Below are 5,872 nucleotides of genomic sequence, written 5' to 3'. Positions count from 1 at the left end.
CAGAGAGACTTAGATGATAAGACAACAGGAAGCCAGGAATTCAGGAGCTGTTAAATCAAGCAAGAAGAGAAAAAAAGAAGAAAGATTGTATAAACATAACGAAAATTTTCTCCATAAATCATTCTTATATGCAACAAATCACGTGTCATTTCGAGGGTTACAAGCAAAGATTACACAAAAATACCACCTTCCGAAAAAGAAAAAAGAGAGAAAAAACATAAGCACAACTAAAATAATTTCTACTCATTGTTCTTATATGCAACAAATCTCATGTCATTTCCAGTGTTACAAGCAAAGATTACAGAAAGAATACCACCTTTCAAAAGACGAACACAAACTTAGCAAGATATTTCACCAGTGTAAGTGACAATCTGAACCTGCATTGCACTCTCAAACTACGAGTATGTAACGCAGCCTGTCATTAAATAAAAGAAACACGAGAACCACACACGCAAAAAAAAAAAAAAAAAAAAAAAAGTGATAACAATAATAGTAATAAAAACAAGACATTTCAAAAGCACAAGTGAAATTCTGAAGCTGCATTGCCCTCAAAAACTGTAACGCAATCTGTCATTACATAAACAACACAAAAAACACAGCAATACAATTCAGTAATGAAATTTCAAGAACTCGTTATGTAGTAAGGAATTAAAGGACGACGGTTATTAAGGCATTATACACGGATGCTTGAGGTACAGCTGAGATCGATCGGGGCAGGTGGTGGCGGCGGCAAAGGGAAGCAAGGACAGCAAGGGGAAGGGAGACGCGGCGGCCACAGGTGTGAGACGGGAAGCGACACACACCTGCCGCTGACGGGTCGATACGAGAGGACAATAGCGAGAAGGGGAGTATGTATGCCTGGAATATACCTCTGCTTTCAGGGGGAGATGGGAGGTAATGGTGATGGTGACCGATAAGATGACATGAATACTCTCTCTGTCTCTCTCTCTCTCTCTCTCTCTCTCTCTCTCTCTCTCTCTCTCTCTCTCTCTCTCTCTCTCTGGTGTTTGTTTTGTTTTGTGATTTTGCTTATATTTTCTTGCCATGATTATTCTTTAACTATCTTGTCTACCTCCTCCGCTTTCTCCTCTTCCTCCTCCTACTCTTTCCTTCCCTTCGTGTCCTTCTTCTCTCCTTCACTTATTTATTATTGTCCTTCCTTTGTTTCTTTTTTTTTCTCTTCTTCCTTCTTCTCTTCTACATCCTTCTCATAATCCCTAGTAGTAGTAGTAGTAGTAGTAGTAGTAGTAGTAGTAGTAGTAGTAGTAGTAGTAGTAGTAGTAGTAGTAGTAGTAGTAGTAGTGGTGGTGGTGGTGGTGCTGATGGTAGTAGTAGTATGGTCTGCCTACTCTAAAATGGCTCCTGGATTTGAAACATATTGTAGGTTATTGATAACGTAATTGATTTGAAGTGAATAATACTTGTTTTCTGTTGAACAACGCACTTATTACAAGGATAGCTCACAATTTTCTTCAAGATCTGACAACCATGCCTTCCCTGGGACACCATTCAAACCAAGACCTAGGAGCTTATTCAGAATGGACAGACTAAAGTAGCAGTAGTAGTAGTAATAGTTGCTGTTGTTGTTTATTATTGTTTTCCACCTCCTCCTGCTCCTCCAGCACCTAACACCCACACCTCAACCTTTTCTGCCTTCTCTTACTCCTCCACCTCGTCATCGCCACCAGCATTCAAACCTCGCCTCAGGAACGCCCAGGCCCGAGCACGATTTCCCGCGGTAATTACAATGCTGCCGCACGGAGTTATCCTCTCTTCGCCTCTCCCGTTACTTGCGCCCCTCCCCGTTGTCTCTATCCACGCAGCCACCACCACCACCACCACCACCACCACCACCACCACCACCACCACCCCTCCTCCACCTCCTCTTCCTTCCCGTTCCCCTCAGACCCACCTATCATCAATCTCTTCTCTTCAAATCTTCAGTTCTCGCTTCTTGTTTCTTTATCTTTTGTCTTGTTTTTTTTTTTTTGTTCTTGTATCTCTTTCATTTTGTTCCATTTTGTTATTTGTGTTGTATGTTTTGTTCTTTTCTTTTCTCTCTCTCTCTCTCTCTCTCTCTCTCTCTCTCTCTCTCTCTCTCTCTCTCTCTCTCTCTGGTTGTGTTTATTCTTACTTTTCTATATTTTTCGCCTTTTATCTAGTTGTGTTTTGGTTTTGAGTTTCTTTTTCTTATTTATTTTTTGTTTGTTTTGGTTTGTCCTTGTATTTTTTTACTTTCTCACTCTTCCTGTCTCTCCTTTTTTTTTCTAGCTATATTTTGTTTATGTTTATTCTCCTTATTTTTGTTTTTCTACTTTAGATTTTCCCTGTTCGTTTTCATTTACCTTTATTTAGTTTCATTCATGACGTTGAAGATTACGATTTTCTTCCTTTTCTTTTTCACTCACTTCCCTGTTTTCCTCTCCACTTCACTGCCCTCCCTCCTTCCTCTTCCCCTTTATTTTTCCCCCGTCCTTGAACACAGCTACGTAAACCCTGACAATCCTTATTCCTCCTACACCTGAAGCACACACACACAAAAAAATTTCCTACAACACAGTCCACTCTACATTTTTCATCCCACAACACACTTTAACCAATGTAAAGTACTAATCCTTTCTTCACAACACGCCCACAGAGATGCAAAACTCACTTAATCCACAGGTACAAGAAACAAGACTCACTTACGTGGCCTCTTTACCTAATTTCCCGAAAAACTCCATTACCTAGGCCCCTCCATTAGGCGCCGAACGCTACTTTACTCGTACCACACACGATGGAATATTTACCTGACAAGCCATGCACGCGCTCGCTTCTCCTTAAAAGAAAAAAAGGAGAGAAAAAAAAATCTCACCAGACTGCTTTCCTTATCCACACACTGTTGTAGCAACGCATATTCACGTCACCACCTGCACAGCCAAGGACTCAGCGGACACAGGGACTTGAGAGACCTACCACAGACAGACCAACCTTGACCAACCCTAGAGCTGAGGCAGAAAAACAGAGCAGATACCATATTAAGCTGCATATCACTGCACGCCCAGCTGGACCATGATCGGAAAGGGTTTGTACACTTGCCTAGGCCAGGGTAGGATAACTGAAAAGAGGAGGAGGAGGAGGAGGAGGAGGAGGAGGAGGAGGAGGAGGAGGATGCAGCTTTAACTCTTTGACAATCGATGCTTCATATAGATTGATATGACAATTTCTTTACACACACACCTATACTAGAGCAAAAATAATAAAAGAAGGGAATATTCTATTAATTCTTCGTTCATAATTGGTGACTGATTATATTCTCTATGTTTAGTTGATGTGAAAATGAAAAAATAAGATTCCGTGTTAAGTGAAGTGGAGACAGCAATGAGATAACAGTCCTTGTCTGGCGCGGCATCTCAAAGGTACTACATACACTCCACTGAAAACTAATTTAGCTATAATCAATTTGCAATGTTGCGTGAAACAAGATTACGTTTTTTTTTTATTACTCCCTCACAAATATTTTTGCATATCGAAGATGTTGCTCTGCTAACGAAACATGAAATAGACCCTTTGCATATCACATCACAGATCTAACAATAGAAAAAAGAAAAAAATATGAATAACATCAAATACAGTATAGGTTACAGTACTTTATACTCATCATACCATTGTTTCACTACTCTTCAAACTCCTCCCTTAGAACGTAGTAAGAAGAGTAAACATAGTTACCTAATTGACGACAAGCTTGACGAACTTGAGAAGACTCAAAAATCACGTAAGCTTTGATAATATAACACCAGATACATCATAGACACATCACCAGAGTAGTGTCTCCCCAAAAAAAAAAAAAAAACTAGGCATCCTGGTATTTGAGCCTCTCTCTCTCTCTCCTTCCCAGACCCACGTGGCCTCTCTCACACGTCCACTTTCCCAACATTTTTCAAAAGCTACTAATTTCACATTGCCGGCTCCTTGTCGCCCGCAGTGTGCAATTACCCGCGGCAGAGTAGTCTTCACGTGTGTGGGATTAAAGGGAAAAATTGATCGTTTTCTCAATATTTATCCCCTTTCTAAAATGTTCCCGGGTCGCGGCAGCCTCACAAGGGAGTCTGAGGCCACGGGCTGGTGGGCGGGAGGTCGTGGCTGCGTCAGGGAGGAAGATTAAAGTACGGCACTTAATAGGGCAGTACGTGGCCTTCAAGGAGTGAATGCCTGCCAATTTGACTGCGGCCATTACCGACAGACTGAAGACTTCTGGTGGTAGTGAAAGTGGTGGTGGTCGCAACTATGCAGGACTCACTCGCACACACAAACGCACACATTCTCCCTCCCCCCTTTCCCGGTGTCAGAGCAGGGCGTGATGACCAGTAGTCCCTGCGACGGTTGCCTCGCCGGGCCACTGCAGCGGAGCGGACACTGACCACGCGCCTCTCGTGGCATCCCGTTACAACTGTTGACTTATTCATAGATCAAAGAACCTTCGTGTTGGCCCCGACCCGCGGTGACGCCGAGGGCCAGGAGGTGACCGATGGACCCCGCTATATATCAAGTTTTCTATCAGATTATGCGTAAAATATCTGGTTTTGCAAAAATCCTGCGGTAGTTGGCTTGATGCCAATTTAGATAGATCGTGTGCAGTGAGTGGGCAGCAGGTGATGCGTCCAGCCCCGCGGCGGCCCGTGGCGCAGACAGGGCGCAGCCCTGACACGAGACAGCGAAATGTACGTACAGACTTGACAGCAGTAGTATCACGTAACACAGTAAGGACAACTGAACGTCACTGTTACACGCTCCACTGGCCACCACCGTCCCGGCCTCCTGAACGTGAAGCGGCCCGCGAGACGGAAGCCACATCGCCGCGTCACGCATCATTAGCCTCACAAAAGCTTTATCGAGTTTTAACACGTGGCGCAACGAGTTCTCGGGATCGCGGGGCATCGAGTTAGCGTTACGGATGCCCGCGGGGAGCTCAGCCAGCCACTAACAGGCCTCCTCGCCTTATACTTGTACAAACACAAGTGTAAATCTCATTCAGGAAATGCACGTCGCGTTAAAACAGCGACTCACCAAACCACAGACGGGCAGCTCTCCTCGCAATAAAGGTTGTCGTAAACCGTGCAAAAAATATTTCCTCTAAGATATTAACTCCCGTTTCCTGGGCAGCACTGAGAGATGCCGGCTGCTGGAGACGAGGCCAGAGGAAATGAAGCTGTGAGAATGACACAAACCTATGCCGACAACTTATTTACTTAAAGGGCCTTTCCCCCCCCCCACTCTCTCTCTCTCTCTCTCTCTCTCTCTCTCTCTCTCTCTCTAATTTCACTATTCAGTCTAAGATATTAGTTTCTGGAATTAATAGAATGGAAAAGGGAGAAAACGCAGAGAAGAAAGGCTGATTAAGTGTGGTTAGGTTCGGGCTTACTGGGTACGGTGGCTGGAGGCTGCAGGCTGGAGGGAAGGAAAGAGGAGGCAGGCGGGACAGGGAGGGCGAGGCGGAGGCGGCGAAGAGGAGAAAAATGACCTGCAAGCATTTCCCACGACAAGACCCCTGTACTTATATACCTTTAGTCCTCGATCATGACGCCTATCAAATAATAAAATCTTGATCCGTACTCTGGCAAAGGGAGGGTGGCAAGCTTCCTATCGCCTGTTAATTACTGCTTGACCATCTAGAGGCGACTCGATATACACTACATCTATTGCGCGCCTCCTTATCAAGACCTGACTCTTGTTGTGGTATAGTAGCGTCTGAACATATAGCAGCTGGCCACGCTACGGCAGGCTATGGTTTGAGTGGACGCGTGGAGGGAGCATAAATAAGACAATCGTAGAAAATAAGGTAGTGAATTCAACTGAGTATTGCACTTGATTGTTGGGTCAACGTGCGATTCCC

This window comes from Portunus trituberculatus, chromosome 40, assembly GCF_017591435.1.
Source record: "Portunus trituberculatus isolate SZX2019 chromosome 40, ASM1759143v1, whole genome shotgun sequence".
NCBI lineage: Eukaryota > Metazoa > Arthropoda > Malacostraca > Decapoda > Portunidae > Portunus > Portunus trituberculatus.
The sequence above is the reverse complement of the archived record's forward strand: the minus strand, read 5'-3'. Positions refer to the sequence as shown.